Here is an 18,817-nt window from a genome sequence, read left to right as displayed (position 1 = left end):
CGTGCGTGCAGCTGACTCTATCGAATTATAAGACGTTGTCACGTCAAAAAAAAATATATATTTGCAAGAGATCAACACTCATTTTATTACTAGAGCTCTTCGCCCGTTTATTCACCCGCGTGGTAGCAAAAGAAAAACCCGCTTATTTCCCGTTCGGCAATTCGGGATAAATTCTTTCCTATGTTTTAATCCTAATTATCCTCTATGTGTGTGCCAAATTTTATGAAAATCGGTTCAGCAGTTTTGCATGAAGGAGTAACAAACATAGGTAAATACAAACTTTGAAATTTATAATATTAGTCGGAAAATATTGGAGGACAGGAGCAGGACACACGTCGTTAAATACTTAAAATATTGTATGTTGTTGCAAGATAACACAATATTCTACGCCTTACATTAATTTAACACAGCTTTAGATTTCAGTCATAAATGCTATTAAAAATTCGGAGGCGTTCTTAAAATGCCGTTTTCATAATATTGACGATTATGTTAGAGAATGGATATTGTAGATTTATTTATAGATGGATGGACGTAACAGATTTCGACTTTTAAAATAACAATTGCAAATTAAATAAAATATATAAAATTTTCTCTTCATAAAACAATTGTATTTATACTATAATATTCTTTATCTTATCAATAAAATTAATTTGAAAGCATAATGCAAAAATTAAAAGCACTGTTTCCGCCCGGGATCGAACCGGGGACCTTGTGCGTGTGAAGCACACGTGATAACCGCTACACTACGGAAACTTGAAAGAGTTGTTCAAAATTATCGAATAGTTATATGGTCTTGTTTTATCCATTTATATTATGTTTTTGATAACCTTTTAAAAAAAGGTTGTGTTAGTTTCACCACTTATAACTTAAGACTACCCGGACAGAGCCGGGTCAAGCAGCTTGTTTAAACTGAAATAAAGTTTATGATGTTTGTAGCATTAAATTATATACCTACTTACAATTTCAAACATTTGATGAAAAAAAAATCCATAGTAAACAAAAATACTGTTCGTGTCTTTTTGCTTAATTTCTGAAAATTTGTGATGAATGTATCTACTTATTCTTTTGTTTTTCCCACCCTCTTGACCTAAATAAGTATCTATGTATTATGATGTTTGTGTTAGTATTGCTATAAATTAGCAAGATAATTCATAATTAGGTATTATAATCACAATTTAGATGTGAATAAGGAAGACATTTATATTTCATATAAAATTATTTAAATTGTACTGCTTCAGGTTAATAAATAGGAGTTAAAATTAGGTAACACAAAATGTGTGCATCTAATACTATCTCGATGATCTAATATGGATTTTTTTTGTGAATAAACTTCCAGAAGTTAGCTGTCTGTTTTTTGTCAAACTCATAACAACACTGTCTTATTGTTTCCACTAATAAGTAAATTTACTTACATATTTATAAAAGCAGTGAATCATATTTTAAAAGGAAATCATGAAAAATAATGATTTAGTGAATAACTAGCACAGATAATATAATACTCTAATAACTAGTAACTTATCGTTCAACAACCTTTGAGTATTTTTATCGACATTGGACCATCACTTAATTATATTTTAATTACAATTTATGCAATTGTATTACTGCGTAAACTGCGAAACAAGGTCTTAATTCACGACGTAATAACAAAAGTTCACTTACACTAGAGTTCAGCTAGTTGAACTAGATAATTATACTAGTGTTGGCGGGAAACTATCGATTAAATAAAGAAATAAATATATAGTATGGACTTATAGTGATTGAAGCCTAATTAAACCCTAATTAATTGATGATTTACTCTAGAAAACCGAGCAAATCTTTATGTAAATTACATATATTTATATTGTTGTGCCTACTTATTGCACGCCTCATAAGCGAAGCGTTGAGGTGGGTACTACTGTCACTTCGCGCAAAACATCTGATTTTTCAAACTTAAAATGTCTTTATGTATCATACATTGCACTTGTAAGATAATACATACACACACATATTAAGAAAAAAACACTATTTTTAACGTTCATGATATTTTTGATGTCATTTTTGTTATTTAAACTAGTTAAAAAACAGTTTAAAAAAGTTCTGTCTTGGACGTCCGTGTGTCTGTATGTGCGGATCCTTTTTCTTGTTAACACGATAGCGACCGAAATACTTTACTAATCGAGTCTTTTTTTTTCTCTTACGCTTGAGTATGCTCAGGAATAGAACCCTTTCATTTTTCAGGGTCTGATTCGATGTGGTTTAATTGTTATTAAATAAACAAAAATAATAATTAATAAATATTTATTAAAAAAAAATTATGAGGCGTGCACTTTTGGATTTTCCAAATTATATTTTTTTTTTGTATCTCATCAAAATTGTATAAGCAGAATACCATAGTGTTTATAATTGAATGATCTTTTCTTTCTTATTAATCGAAGAAGTGTTATCATGGTAGGTATTATATACATGATAATAGTTTTTTAATTGTTTTCATATAAGGAAGAAAGTGTAATCGAGAACGTTATACTTAATGTCACCTTAACTAACTTGTGTCTATAAATATTTAATGGTAGGTAGCTATTTTTTATTTCCATTATAGTGCTTATGAGTTATTTTATACGTTTCATTTGCATTGAAAATTATCTAGGCTAGAAAGTATTATTGTTATACAACGAAGTGAGATTTTTCGAGCGATTAAAAAAAATCAAAGCAGTTAATTAGATACCATCTAACATTATATTTTAGTACGAACGTATAACATTTCATTAAATTGGTTAAAAAAATTGAGGTACCGTATGCAGTTTCCTGAGCATTAAACACTATTAAAGTATATTGACGTGAAAATACACTTTAATAACATTTATTCGTTCTAATAATATGATGATATCACATAGGTCTTGATTTACTTTATAAAATAACAAGTTTTGTATTTAGTTTATACAAAAAAGTCCCAAAAGAGGAAGTTCAAAAAGATGGTTTATATCGATAAGAAGCACAACACTAAATCGTGATCACCTCGCGAAACCGAAAGTGATGTGCCGTGGGAAGCTGCTACGGATGGTTTTGTTGAAGATTCCTATTAACTTTACTGTACTTTAATGTTCGCGTTTTGAAATAATTGGGTTACTATGGTAACCTTAAATGTTGTGCCCTTGTATGTAATGGTTTCAATGATCGATTATTATTTGTGGAAGCAAACAGATTATAAGCTTTGTGAGTTGCCAACATGTGAATCTTATTTTAGTTCTATATCTAGCCTATTATATTAGACTGTTTTCCTTGGGAGGTAGTATCCCGGATGAATTAAGCAAATATTTACTGGTCGATGAGTGATCTCTAAAAATTTGTTACTGTTTAATACTCTTTAATATAATGTGAAAATAATAAATTATATTATTATATGAGCTCTGGAAATGGAACTCCAGTAGTTTTCTTGTTTTAATAAAAATAATTTTATCCACTTTTTTAAACCTATACTTAAGTTATAAATATGATTTCCTCGTTATCGTCAGAAAAATACCAGTAAGCCTTTATAAAATGTAGTAAAAAGAAGAAGAAGTAAAACTGCGAAGTATTTTTTTATCGATCTTAATATGTAGGTACGCAACATAAATTTCAAAGTTGTACACCAGTTGCAAATTATAAAATTAAAAATATTTTATAGAAGATAATATTATTATAACGCACAGCATGGTTATGAAATCTAAACACAAGAGGTACTCTAGTCTGAAATTGTTCTATCTATTAGTAACCTTCTGACCCATAGAAATCAGATACATATCAACTATTTATCCAATACCATGTCCTTCTAAAAATCTCTCCTCAACAATTACGTATTAGTAACTAATATGATAATATATCTATTGTGTAAGAGTTTAAACTGGTATCATGTATAGCTCTAGATACGCCTATAACTGATCATAGGTGAACCCCTGAGGCTGAACAAAGATAAGGCTGTTTACTAGCTGACGGTTTACCCGTCGACACATGTATTGCACGCCTCATAAGCGAAGCGTTGAGGTGGGTACTACTGTCACTTCGCGCAAAACATCTGATTTTTCAAACTTAAAATGTCTTTATGTATCATACATTGCACTTGTAAGGTAATACATACACATTACACACACATATTAAGAAAAAACACTATTTTTAACGTTCATGATATTTTTGATATCATTTTTGTTATTTAAACTAGTTAAAAAACAGTTTAAAAAAGTTCTGTCTTGGACGTCTGTGTGTCTGTATGTGCGGATCCTTTTTCTTGTTAACACGATAGCGACCGAAATACTTTACTAATCGAGTCTTTTTTTTTCTCTTACGCTTGAGTATGCTCAGGAATAGAACCCTTTCATTTTTCAGGGTCTGATTCGATGTGGTTTAATTATTATTAAATAAACAAAAATAATAATTAATAAATATTTATTAAAAAAAAATTATGAGGCGTGCACTTTTGGATTTTCCATTTTTCATACTTTAGTCAAAAAATGTTCAATGCTGTGTGACAAAGGAAATGACAAAAATGCAATACAATATATACTAAGCTAGCTAAAGCGACCTAAAGGATATGTATGTATATCGTCACTCTGCAACGTCTTGAAAACAATTGCTTATAAAAATAACTGCGTTAAAAACAACCGACTTCATAAACAGAAAAGTAAAAAATAAAAAAGATTTGATATTATTAATTACTACATATTATTTAGATGTGCTATTTACTAAAAAGGTTTGATGTCGGTGCACGGGCTTAATACTAGTGTTTGGCACCGACTTCAAACCTATTTAATAAATAGCACATCTAAATAATATGTAGTAATTAATAATATCAAATCTTTTTTATTTTTTACTTTTCTGTTTATGAAGTCGGTTGTTTTTAACGCAGTTATTTTTATTTAATACTTTTTAGTGTATTTATCAACACGAATCAAACGAGCCCAATCTCGATATAATTGAGTCAATATACTACTGAGTTCCTAAGGCCACCTTCCGATTCCATCATCAAATCAGCTCTATGTCATGATAATGTTTCATCGCTATCCAATTTACATAAGTATACAAAATTTCAGCTCAATCGGTTACCGGGAAGTAAATCAAAGTTACTTGCTACATGTCAATGAAGTCATCGAGTACAGACAAAAATGCTCATAAAATAAAAACTACTGGGTTTATCCGAATAAAATTTTTATGGGACCAATTCGACACCATCCCGCATCGAACAAAAAAAGAATCACGTAAATCGGTTAAAAAACCTAGGAGTAATCGGTGTACATACATCCAAAAAAAAAAAAAAAAAAAATTATACCGGCCGAATTGATAACCTCCTCGTTTTTTTGGAAGTCGGTTAAAAATGGTAAAGCAGCAAATAAAACTTTGAAACTTTTAGGAGTACTTGACCACAATCTCGCCTGATTTTAAGTTAAGCTGAGATGTGGTCGAAGATAGTAGGAACGCTTAGAAGGTTCACTATTTATAGGTAAGTTCATCAAATAATAATTTATTTCTATTCCGATTAATCAGCGTCTATACACCGTCTAGATATGAAAAGCCTTATAAGCGGTTTACCTTATGTCAATCATTGAAGCCGGTTCAATCATAAAAGTGCGATTTTTCTAATAATATCATAGCGATCTAGTTTAATACTATATGTCCCTTCACTTTTATATCCGTAAGGCAAATTACCGTTACAAAATAGGTAAATATTCTAATATTATTAATATGAAACTATTAACTTAGTGATAATAATTTTATGTAGCAAAAAATAAAATTTAGAGCTTTATACATGTCCTTGGAAACTTGAAAGTATCAATTACGAAATAATGAATTAAAGGCCTAAAATAATTTTTGCTTTATCTATCTCTTTTTCTCTTTTTCAGTTTTACAATGTCTATAAAATTGTTCTACAAAACACTATACATACTACAAAAATTGCCGAAAAACACAAAAAAATAGACGAATTTTTTTGCTATCATCAAAGAACTGCAAAATGTAAAATTACGTAAATGCTATTGTTGATTTCCCAATAAAATGAATTATTGATGAAAGTAGACCAAAATAGCGATCGCTGTATTAATTTTTATACATACATAATATATTGAATTTCTAATCAATTCCAATTAGTTAAGTAGGTATCATGTTTCTTCAATATAAAAATATTAAAAGTGTATAGTATTAACTATGAACGACTTTCGCAACATATAAGAGCGATGCACTAATGTTTTTAGCATTTAACTGTATTAATGTCATGGCTACGATGACATTTCTTAAAAGGATTTGGTTAATCTATGTTTAATATTACTAAGAAGGAGAGCTTAGTGTTAGCAGAATGACGAAACGTAGTGATTATATCCTCTTTGGAATGACGGTTTATGTTCCTGCACCGAAAATCTATACAATACAAGCGGTCCGCCCCGGCTTCGCCCGTAGTACATAATATTTACGTTTTCTCTACATAAGAACCATCCTCGTACTTCAAAGAATATAATAAAAAGAATTATCGAAATCGGTTCAGCCGTTCTCGAGTTATGCGCTTACCAACACATTTTGCGATTCATTTTTATATATAAGATTAGGTATAAAGCAGAAGAGTAATTGTTTGTTTGAACGCGCTAATCTCAGGAAGCAAGAACATTCTTTCATGATCTTTTAGTGTAAAAAAATAGTAGGATTTTTTCAGATATTTTTCTTCATTACATTGCGTTAGATACAGATATTACATCCAACATATTTTTTTATTTTATACATTATAAGTTCTAAAATCTTCTTATATATAAAAATGAATCGCAAAATGTGTTGGTAAGCGCATAACTCGAGAACGGGTGGACCGATTTCGATAATTCTTTTTTTATTATATTCCTTGAAGTACGAGGATCGTTCTTATGTAGAGAAAACGTAAATATGTACCACGGGCGAAGCCGGGGCGGACCGCTAGTTGACAATATAATTAATCTATAGTATATATAAAACTCAAAGGTGACTGATATAGTGATCTATGAACGTACAGCCCAAACCACTGGACGTATCGGGCTGAAATTTGGCATGCAGGTCTACCTGCATGCCTACGTCCTAACATCTATACATGTAGGACGTAGGCATCCGCTAAGAAAGGATTTACCGAAATTCTTGTGGGAACGGGGAAAAACGGGGATGCACGTACAAAGTCGTGGGCGGAAGCTAGTAATAATTAAAGATAGTAATTTTAATTTACAAATTAAAGCTGAAATTCAAATAACAATGATTCTCCTTCAATGTCGTGATTTTACAATAATATTAATTAACCTTGATCATAAAACCAAACAATTCTTAGAATCTTTTGTTTTTAAATATTGAAAAAGTGACCATAGACATAGCTTAACCTTAGATATGTTTTTATCACCAACAAGGCTTATAATAACATGGTGAACATAGGCTACCTTCATGGTTTATTACCATAGAGGTTAGGTTAGGTATTTTACATATTAGATAATTACGCTTATAATGCGTTTATTTTTTTGTGATAATATAAATTGTAATTAATTATTGTAATGTTTATTTAATACGGTAGCGAATAGGGCATTATATTTTTTGTATATATACTTGTAGATTGTATTTATATTTAATAGTAAAATGTTTATATTATTTTGTAGTATTTAGTAGGTGTAGAAGGGAAAGTAAAAATACAGAAATGAGTAAAAACTATTATCAATTAAACAGTACACATAAAATGTTTATTATTATAATTTATTATTATAAAATAGCTTTTATGTTACTTTAAAAATATTATTTTACATTTTATTCCTACTATCAGAATGTCGCGTTTGCTTTACTTTTTAAGGTTTAATTCAAAATAACATGTATGTTATTTAGGAGTTTTTAACTGCTTATTTGTCGTATTTTTAATTCCTTCTAATATTATGTACCTATTATAAGTATAACTACTCATCACATTTATAAATTTAGAAACATTTCTATACCACAGTCATGCAAACCTCATAACCATTCCTATATTGTAACACATCATTCTTTAATACTAACCGTATCACTACAACGGCCAAAGCTTGAACCTGGGATATCTATTATTCAAGTGAAACTTCTTTAGGCGCGTTGAGAGTAAAATTTCAAGGTCACGTCATGACAATACCATCACGTTAAGGAGTAAGGCGGCGATTTTGGTATCTTTGAATCTTGTCAAAGAAGTTTGAAACGAGCTTTCCGCCCACATTTTCAAAGAAAACCCGCCATAGTTCCCGTTCCTGTGGGATTTCAGGGATAAAACATATCCTATGTGTTAACATAAGTTACCCTCTATGTGTGTGCCAAATTTCATTGTAATCTATTAAGTACTATTTGCGTGTAAGAGTAACAAACATACACACACATACACATGCATCCATCCTCACAAACTTTCGCATTTATACTATTAGTAGGACAAGCATCTTTGCAACGTTGGAGCCTTCGCCCCTGGGGCTTTGCCCCCAGGTACCTCGTAACCCGAGTGACCTGGTCCGTTCCACGCAGTCTGTGACAAACGCGCGCGCGCACCGCACGCAAAGTGCATTCGAAAGTGAACTTTTTATCTGGACTGGTGTTAAGGTGCGTAATATTAAATTATATAATAATTAATATTATTCAGGTGATTAGATGCTTGGTTAATTTTGAAGTGTGTACATTATACAATTTTTCTAAATTTAAGATAAATAAATAACTTATTTGTGATGATTTAAAGCTACTAAAAAATATGATATTGTTTAGTTTTTCTAATAGGCAAAAAAGAGATAAATTAATCAGAGAGATATTATTGATTAATTGAAATTTAATAATCATTTTAATTAATATAATATCTAACAGAAGAAAGCACTTTACTTTCAAATAAGTAACGAACTTACCTACCTCAAAGCTCTTGAAATTTTTACGAACTTCGATTCTGAACGTAGTGTAGCGCGTTGAAATCTTTATCATTACCAATACGTTAGAGTTTAGACAAGTTACCGGACTTATAATAAACAAATAAATATTGTTTTTACTTGATATTATGCTCTATTTTTAGCAACATCAGAAACTAGGTCAAAATATAAGTCGAGATCGTGCGATTCTTTTGAACTTTATGTAATTAATAAACCAAAGAAAATGTTATAGACATTATTATTTTATTGTATACAACAATGGACTTAAAAAAACCATCCATACAATGAAAAATTTAGACAAAAGGTGGGTAATAATCTACGAATTTATTTTTTGAGAAGAAAACCCCAGGAACTACAGCTTCTAAATGATTTTTGTTTTTAATAATCAATCATTCAGGAAGATAATAATATCATGTTAAAAATACTCATCATCATTATCAATGTAATAAAAATTATATTTAAAAAAAACCTTTTGAGAACAGACGAAGCCGCGTGGATCAACTAACTATCTTCTACATGTTATAAACGATATGTGCCGTAAATAATGCGCTAAGTTATTTGTAACAACGATTATAGCATTTAGACTAGAGTAGATAATTTTTGAAACAAAAAAAAATCGCAGTCGGATGAAACCCATTAGAAAAGGAGGGGAATATGATAAAAATGTAAGGAAAAATAAATTACGGTCAATCCGAGTTCGGGAAGCGGGAGGGGGGAGCTTTTAAGAGAAAAAAATGGTTTCTCTCGATTTCCGACAAAACTACAAGTCCTATAGAAAAAAGTTCAATGGCAAAGTTGTAGGTAATTAAAAGTTCTACAACTTTTGTATTCACAATTTTTTCACATAACCTAAAAATTTAGGTGAAAAATTCAAAAAACCAAGTTTTTGGTCTTTTATTTCTATCTACTTCAAAATATATTTTTTTTCTACGAAATTTCGTGGAAACTTACTTTATTATGTCCCAAATACACTGTAATTTATTTGATTGAAAATATTTATTTTTTCGCCTTATTTTGAATGAATACCAAAAAAACAACCTAATTTTCAATCGAAAAGTCACCCGTCAAAATATCAGCTTTTTTCAAAAACTTGGGGTGCCTTTTATTCATTGAAATCTCTACTTTCATATGGTGTAAAAAAAATAAACACCACCATAGTAAATGTTCTCAGGAAATGCATACAAACAGTCTGAAAATTAGCTTTTACTAAATCAGGCACACTTCTCGAACTACCTGAAATGTTTTTATCGACATCATTTTGCTTTTGAATATGCTGTAAAATATTAAACTTAGAACAGATAATTATTTTTCTTTTGAAATATTACCGAAAAGCCGATACAAGAGAAGATATAGAGTTCAAGAATTGTGCCTGATTTAGTAAAAGCTAATTTTCAGACTGTTTGTATGCATTTCCTGAGAACATTTACTATGGTGGTGTTTATTCTTTTTACACCATATGAAAGTAGAGATTTCAATGAATAAAAGGCACCCCAAGTTTTTGAAAAAAGCTGATATTTTGACGGGTGACTTTTCGATTGAAAATTAGGTTGTTTTTTTGGTATTAATTCAAAATAAGGCGAAAAAATAAATATTTTCAATCAAATAAATAACAGTGTATTTGGGACATAATAAAGTAAGTTTCCACCAAATTTCGTAGAAAAAAAATAAATTTTGAAGTAGATAGAAATAAAAGACCAAAAACTTGGTTTTTTGAATTTTTCACCTAAATTTTTAGGTTATGTGAAAAAAATTGTGAATACAAAAGTTGTAGAACTTTTAATTACCTACAACTTTGCCATTGAACTTTTTTCTATAGGACTTGTAGTTTTGTCGGAAATCGAGAGAAACCATTTTTTCCTCTTAAAAGCTCCCCCCTCCCGCTCCCCGAACTCGGATTGACCGTAATTTATTTTTCCTTACATTTTTATCATATTCCCCTCCTCTTCTAATGGGTTTCATCCGACTGCGATTTTTTTTATCTTTTCACTATTTTCAAAGGCTTCTACCCCAGTCTAATTGCAAGTGTGATCAATCTATTCCATCAAAATCGAAATTGTAACTTAATTAAAGTAGTTATTAGGTATATAGGGTGTCCCTGTGTGGAAGTTTTAATCAATCTATGGCCTAGGCATTTGAAAAAATTTATAGTTTTTTTTTTCTCTTAGATTTATTGATTCTTTTACGTTATCATTCGGTTTGAACGATAACACTAAACAATAATAAAGAACACTTAATATTAAACATATTAAGGCACAATTAGGTGGCCTTATCGCTAAAACAGTGATCTCTTCCAGGCAACGAATTATGATTCTGTATAATTTTGTAATAAACAAATTTTATGTCTCTACCATAGAAACACGCGCAATACATACTCTTGCTTCTAAATAATCTAACAGTTGAGTTATAATTCATTACAATATTTATTGAATATAAAACAATACACTAATCCATAAAATCTAATAAGCTACCAAGAGAAACATAAAAGCTCAAAAATGGCGTAACTAAACTGTACGATAATTGTGATATTTGTACGTCACGACAGACGACTCGGACCTTGGGAAGAACCTTTCTATTTTAATTCATTCCATTTACAAAATATACTAAGCAAAGATGCATATTATATTTCATGGTAAATATATTTTAAGCAACGTTTCAAGACAAGTTTTTTAAATTTTGTAAACAAGTTTCTATAGTTATTATTAGCTAATGCATTTGAGTTAGGATAATACAAATTTGATGAAACCCTATTAACTTGAATCGTGAATATAACAAATGCCAAAATATAATAATTATACGAAGAATAATATACATATATCTTTATTGTCAGGTATTTTGTTTAAAATTATACATATTATAACCATAATACAATCGACATGTGTAATGAAAGTGATTTACACAATAAATTAAGTGCACAAACAACTAAAACACAACACAGATTGTATCTCCAACATCAATAAGGTTCATCCATCCATACAAGAAAGACTAACACAACAAAATAATACCAACACCAATAAACCCACTAAACAAAATACTACAGATTCCAATCAATGATAATAACACAAATTCAATCTCCAAGATGATAATCCAACATTCACACTTATTGTCTCTCTTGTGTATAATGTAATAAAGGTTATCCAAGACATTGATAATCCCCTATTGTTCATTCAAGCTTCATCCATTGTTCCGAATAGTTGACCCCGTGCAGGCCTTTCAAAATATATTTGAAGATATTAGCTAAGAGCGTGGAGGTTAATGATGGTACTGTTAACGAACTAAGAAGTCTTGTTAGTAAACAGTATGATAAACAGTTATATATACGTTTATATAATACTATGTATATCTGTTGCAAAAATATAGATCCTGATGTAGACTTCAAAATATTACGTTCTTGAATAGCACAGTTTGTGATCACTAATTAGAGAAATTGTTATTAAATTAAGTTTGTGATTAGCCACTAATTAAAGATAAGGGCATTGAAAAAAAAAAGAGTGTTGTTTTTTAAATTTATAATACATAATATTTTGAATTGATCCTTACTTTAATCAAAATGCACGCCATTCATTGAAATAATGTTTCGTATTGGTTGAGATAGTTCATTATTATCTCAATAGACGATAATGAAAGCGCAGTGCCTTCCCTGTCCCTTCCCTCCCTCAGACATATAAAACCGAAAGGATAGAATAAATTCGATTGCACTGTGATTGCACTGGAGGGATCACGGGTAGCTGAATTGGTCAGGCGTTCGCTTCGGATTGGCGTGAAGGACGCGGGTTCGAATCCCGCCTAAATTTATAAATTTATAATAATATTGTAAACAATAACTGATTTTATGTAGTTTCAAATGTCTGATATTATTCACTATTAGGTACTACTCTTTAAAATTATGTTAATATGAACATACGTAATTATAAATCTTTACTAATAAGCTTATTTTCAATGAGATAATAAATCAAAAAAACCTTCGCTAATGCTGAGTGACAACAAAATAGACTTATGTGAAATATCCAGGTTTGCGATTGTGTAAATCTGATTCATTAATTTCCTTAATGAATGGAGTTTTCATAGCATGCGTGCTGTGAATATAACTGTTTTAGTTTAGTTTCTCAATAGGTAATACAGAGTGCAATAATATCACTTTATCCTTCTTAGTTGGATCGGTAGTAAGACTATGCTTCTATTTATTTGGTTGTGCTGTTAGAGGTGTACTCAGTTACAATTATGTATTGGCATGACAGCTAAAACAGTAAACACGCTTCAGGAAGGCTTTACAAAATACTTTACTTTGTAGTATTTTTAAGTTTATGAGTTTAATAAGAAAGGAGCGTGTGTGCCGAGCACGTGTCAGAAGTGAAACTTCTTTGGCAAGATTCAAAGATACCAAAGTCTTCGCCTTACTCCATGATGTGACGGTATTGCTACAATATGTATTGCCATGACGCGACCTTGAAATTTTACTCTCGACGCAAATAAAGAAAAGGCTGTCTTTTTTTAAGACACCAGTGTAGTATAATTTATGAAATGAAATATTTATATTGCAAAAAATATGAAAGATTTGCAGATGTTACATAGTTCATTGTTCAGCACAAATCGCCAATTGATTGGTATGCAAAAATTAACAATAGAATGTCAATGCCATACTACATAAATCTGACCCGTCCGACTAGGGCCCTTCCGGCCTCCTCCACTCGAGCGACAGCCCAAGCCGAGGTTCGAGATCCCCGTGGCGGGAGGACGCCCTCGCGCATGTCGCTACCAGGGTGAACCTTCAGTTCACCCACGCGTCCGCGTTAAAATGTAGAAGCCCTTCTGGCTAACATTGAGAAACACCACACAAAAAAAGAATACATAAATCTGAAATTATTCACTATTTTTTACAATAATGTGTTTACTGTGCAAAATGCTAGCCTTGATCAAAATAGGCCGCTTTGGACCATAATCGTTATTGTTATAATGAACCGCCGTATCTAAACAGAATTAATTTTGTTATAATTCGATCCACGGCAAATAATACGTTTTTTTTAGAAAAAATGAATTTGAATAACTTATAAATAATTAAAAGGTATGAGATAAATAGTTTAAAAATAACTAAATATCTATTAACCAGGGAATTCCCACAAGATCTATTTTAAACTATCGACGCAAATAGGTAATTCCAATATGATCTGCTTAAGATATCCAATCTTGATAGACCCATTATCAAGCTCTCAAAAACAATCGCAAATATCTATAAGTATATCACAAATCATAAGTGATACTAGAGCTGCGTGCAACAAAAAAATAAAAGATGTCGGTCAGATTTATTGCGTGAGCGACGAAGTTATATAACCGTTACCGATTGGCGGTATTGTCCCATCATTCCAATTTGCAATATTGAAATCTGATGGTTTTATTGTTTTTTTTAAGTTTCATTCTATTTTCTGTGATTTACTTGATTTTTATGTACCCTAAGCAGTACCTACCCATCGTGTTTAATTTTAAACATGATATATGTATTATTATTCGTACTATCTAATACACTATAATTTTTTAAAGAGGAAATATTAGATTTTTTGTATGTTTGTTTGTTTGATTGAATTGAATAGATTTTAGAGCATGAGAAGCCTATATATTATGATGTTTTTATCCCGGGTCAACCCGGGCGGAGCCGGGACGAGCAGCTAGTTTAAAATAAATATTCTATCTATTAAATATAAAGTTAATGGACCGATTAAGGTTTAATTTGGTTTGATTGTTGTTTACATTATTATGTAATATATTAATATCTCACTTAAAATATATTAATATCTCACTTTTTGTCGACATGCTCGCTGCTTTATTTTGGCTGTGAAAAGCAGCATTTTTTTAAGCAGTATTTCATAACACTATCAAGTTTTATGTACGTGTAATAAAAATGTTAAAATCGTTCCGAGGCAATAGAGACAATTTAATTTAAAAAAATGCAAAAAGAGAAAATAATTAAATGCTATAAGGGCTGATTTTTCAATCCTTGGTTAAAACTTATCTGTCTAATAAAGTATTACACGATAATATTAAAATGTCACGTAAACTGTCAAATGCAAGTAGGTATGTAATTAGAATACATTTTTGAAATGGTAGTTTAATACGTTATTCAACGAATAAGTTTTAACCAAGGATTGAAAAATCAGCCCTTAATAGAATAAGATTTATATTCTTTGTTTCGTATTTTAATTATGAACTTTTATTTCCATATATTTTAATTAAAAATAAAAATATCAAGGTTTTATAAATACAACTAGTTACTTGGAAAAATATTATGGTGCTTGGACTGAATAATACCACAGACTAATAATAATATACTACGTATATAATACTAAATATGGTTCCGCGATTACCGTAATTCTATAGTAAATCTGTAGTTTTTTACAATTACAAAATAATTTCCGTTTTTTTATCGATTGCACAAAAATGCATTAGTGTAGGACTAGGGTTGTCAATACACAGTAAATGTTGTTTTTCATTATTTAAATAAATAGATACTGAGCTAATAGAGTATTATATTATGTACCTTCATTACAAGTACCCTAGGGTACTGAGTAATCTTGTCCTTGTGATTATAATTATAATTTACGGAAGTAGTAAAATCGAAATATTTTTGTATTTTATACATGTCCAGCATTGTGGTTGATGTTTTGGTTTGGTGTATTGCATTTTTGTTATTCTCGCGCTTTCAGAGATACTTACATGCTCGATAAGTACCTTTCAGTAATTTGCCTACAATATGTCGTATTTCTTAAAACTTTGTCGTATTTCTGAGTCTTTGATTCAAGATTATGAGAATTGAAACTCTATCAAAATTATTAAATGTACTTATTTAGCTAAATTTACTATCGTGAGTACCTACCTATAGTCTGTACTCTTGCGCCCGCGGCTTTGCTCGCGTGCCTTATATGATACAAACTTGCATCTCCTAAATTATCGCATTAAATATTTTCTTATTAAAATTTTAATTAATTACAAAATTCATTCACAAAAATAAATTACCGCCAGCATAATACTGATATTTATGGAGTGTAAATTATAAATTATTTTTAAGTTATTGCATAGCTTCTATCGCGGGCCATGAGCGCGGCGACCAAATGTAAAAATTCCGTAACGAAAAAACCTAACAGCCCCCACTACAACCGGCACAGCGATGCAATGCTATGCAATAGCTTTACCGCGGCAGCCTTCGAGTGCAACCCGTATTTTTTTGTATATTTGGTTAGCATAATTCGTAACGTACGTGGCAACCCTATCTTCTAATGCTAGGAAAAACCAAGTAGGTACATGGTGTGTGAAAGGCAAATCCTGTATACATTAGAGGAATGTCATATTGCAACTTAATTCCGATTCAGAAAAACGTTTATTACTAGCAAACCATTTTTAAGAGTATTTAAGGGCTATTCAAATTAAATTAATATTTCAAATGTAGGTAAGCTATTTAGCTATCAATAGGTTATCAATTATCATAGTAAATAATTGTAATATAACAAGAAACATATAATAAATCTCTCCATTGGAGTAACTAGTAATGTGATCAAATAAAAATGATATTAGAAGATAGAGCATGGAGCACATATTCAAAATTAAATTATTGTCATTTGAAAAACGTTGTTCGAGGATTTAGAATTATATTTGTGAACAGAAGAGCTATAAATTGATTATATCATAAATATTAAGACACTCCATTAAGTACATGACTACATGGTACCTTCATGGTACATAAATTTCTATTTACATCGACATAAAAGCATATTATTTAGCAGCTTAGTTCTTACATCGTTCTAAGGACGAAGAGAAAGTTCCCGATGTTCAGACAAAGGTATTTCGAATATAGTTTGATAGTTTCCTGCCACATGATCTAGAATGTAGTTTATTTCAAACTAGCGGTCCGCCCCAGCTTCGCCCGTATAATAAAAGCCCATAAAATATTAAGGGGTATATACAAGTGATTTTTTCGTTTTTTAAACGTGATTTTCTATTAAAGATGATACGTATATAATGTACGGAACCCTTCGTGCGAGTCTGACTCGCACTTGGCCGGTTTTTATTATAAAGATATCGTGTGACTAACATCGCTTTTATCTTATCTTCAATGGGCGAAAAAATCCTTACTAAATTACTGATAAGTGAAAACCAAACAAGCCAACTAATCATATATAACTGATCAGATCTTGTATTCTCTGGCGAGAAAGGAGTAACTTTGATAAAGTTACTCCTTTAGCATTTATTTTTTACACTTAAATTATTCTTGGTTCTGAATATACCGTAATACAAAATTCATTATAATATCGGTAACAATCATTAATATTTACCAGTACTATATGAAGTAATCACTAACTGTACCCCGCGGTTTTACCCGCATTGCTCCGCTCCTGCTGGCCTTAGCGTTTGATAATATATTATAGCCTTCCTCGATAAATGGGCTATCTTACACCGAAATAATTTTTCAAATCGGACTAATAGTTCCTAAGATTACTGCATTCAAACAAGCTTAATAATATTAAGTAAAGTCATAGATTAAATGTATGATATATAATGAATGAATGAATGAATGAATATATAATGTGTAGTTGTAATACATGCATAAAACATTCAAATGAAGGCATTCTTAGGATTCCTAAACACACCCACACAAAATACAATATAATTGAGACATTAGATTTACGAAATTACGCATAATTCATAAACTATAATCACAAATGACTACCTTTTCATACAATATTGTGCTTAAAGGTTTAAAATACCTATATATATTTAATATTATCTATGTAAGATTCCACCGTCACAAATTATTTAATAAATAAAATATAAACTATGACAATATCAGGAAACATATTTTTTTATAGAAACACGTATCGCTTCTAAACGCTGCAGCTGTTTAAAAAAATATTTTATATTTTCATCTCTATTTTTCAGTTTTTTTGCATCCAACTCTACATTAAATGTTACATTAATTAATTAATCATAAAGAGAAAATTAATTAATCATAATAGATGAACAGTATTTTAATTTAGTAATATGGCTGTGATATAATAACAAAGAGAACCTTAATCTCTATAAAGAGCATTTTATGTTAGTTTACGCTTTCTTTTCGGCAGATTTAGGTACTTAATACAAATAAACGTTTATTTATTCCATGTAAAGTTAATTCTATAAACATCTAAACCATAGAGAACAACATTTCATCCTTATTTCATAGATCCTAACGAACTTCCGATACTGCCAATTTGTAACCAAGCCAATTAACGAGAGATAGTTACGAAGGCGCATATTGTATGCAACAGCCAACAAGTAGTGTTGCACTTTCTATGTTTTCACCTTCTGATGACACGAAAGATTCAAATGAAGATAGTGTTTCAGGACGACGTGACTTAGAATATCCTTAAACATGATATTGTAAAAGATATGACTTTATTTAATTTTTTGACGTCATACAATTATCTACACACATGCAATTATCTACATAACTGAATTCGCCAAGTTAACTGGGCTAGGATAAAAAATTTTACTGAAAATATCATACAATTATTTACTAGCTGTGTCCCGCAGTGCTCCACTCCTGTTGGTCTTAGCGTGATGATAATATAATTATGTATATAGCCTATAGCCTTCCTCGAGAAACTATATAAACACTAAACTATATAATCTAACACTGAAAGAATTTTTCATATCGGACCAGTAGGTAGTTTCTGAGATTAGCGCGCGGCGGTTAAATAAACAAACAAGCAAACTCTTCAGCTTTGAAATGAGATAAAAAAGTCATAAAAAAAATAATTATTTATATTCAACCATTCGTATAAAATGCGGTCTGATTTACATATTATTTATACATTCGAATTTCATAATATTTCATAATTGAGTACCTAACCCATTTTTATTTAAATGTCCATACTTAGTACATAGGATTCATGACCCCGAATTTGTATAAGATTAAATCTCCTATTGTTTGGCAAATAATATCT

General features: G+C 30.4%; 1 protein-coding gene and 1 non-coding gene across 2 annotated transcripts in view; one reads left to right on the top strand and one right to left on the bottom strand.

Annotated features, from left to right (window-relative positions):
• Positions 1-680: 680 nt before the first annotated feature.
• Positions 681-753, bottom strand: TRNAV-CAC (transfer RNA valine (anticodon CAC)). The gene has a single exon. It is a non-coding gene; the product is annotated as a tRNA-Val (tRNA).
• A 7,636-nt stretch (positions 754-8,389) lies between these two features.
• Positions 8,390-18,817, top strand: part of Gld (Glucose dehydrogenase) — a 54,183-nt gene continuing 43,755 nt past the window's right edge. Inside the window, exon 1 of the mRNA XM_090114353.1 lies at positions 8,390-8,541. The gene's annotated coding sequence lies outside the window, so the exon portion shown is untranslated. The remainder of the gene's footprint in view (positions 8,542-18,817) is intronic.

This window comes from Colias eurytheme, chromosome 21, assembly GCF_061535395.1.
Source record: "Colias eurytheme isolate Ceu_HAF_F1 chromosome 21, ilColEury1 Martin Lab GWU primary, whole genome shotgun sequence".
Lineage (NCBI taxonomy): Eukaryota > Metazoa > Arthropoda > Insecta > Lepidoptera > Pieridae > Colias > Colias eurytheme.
This window is presented reverse-complemented; position numbering and strand designations above follow the sequence as displayed.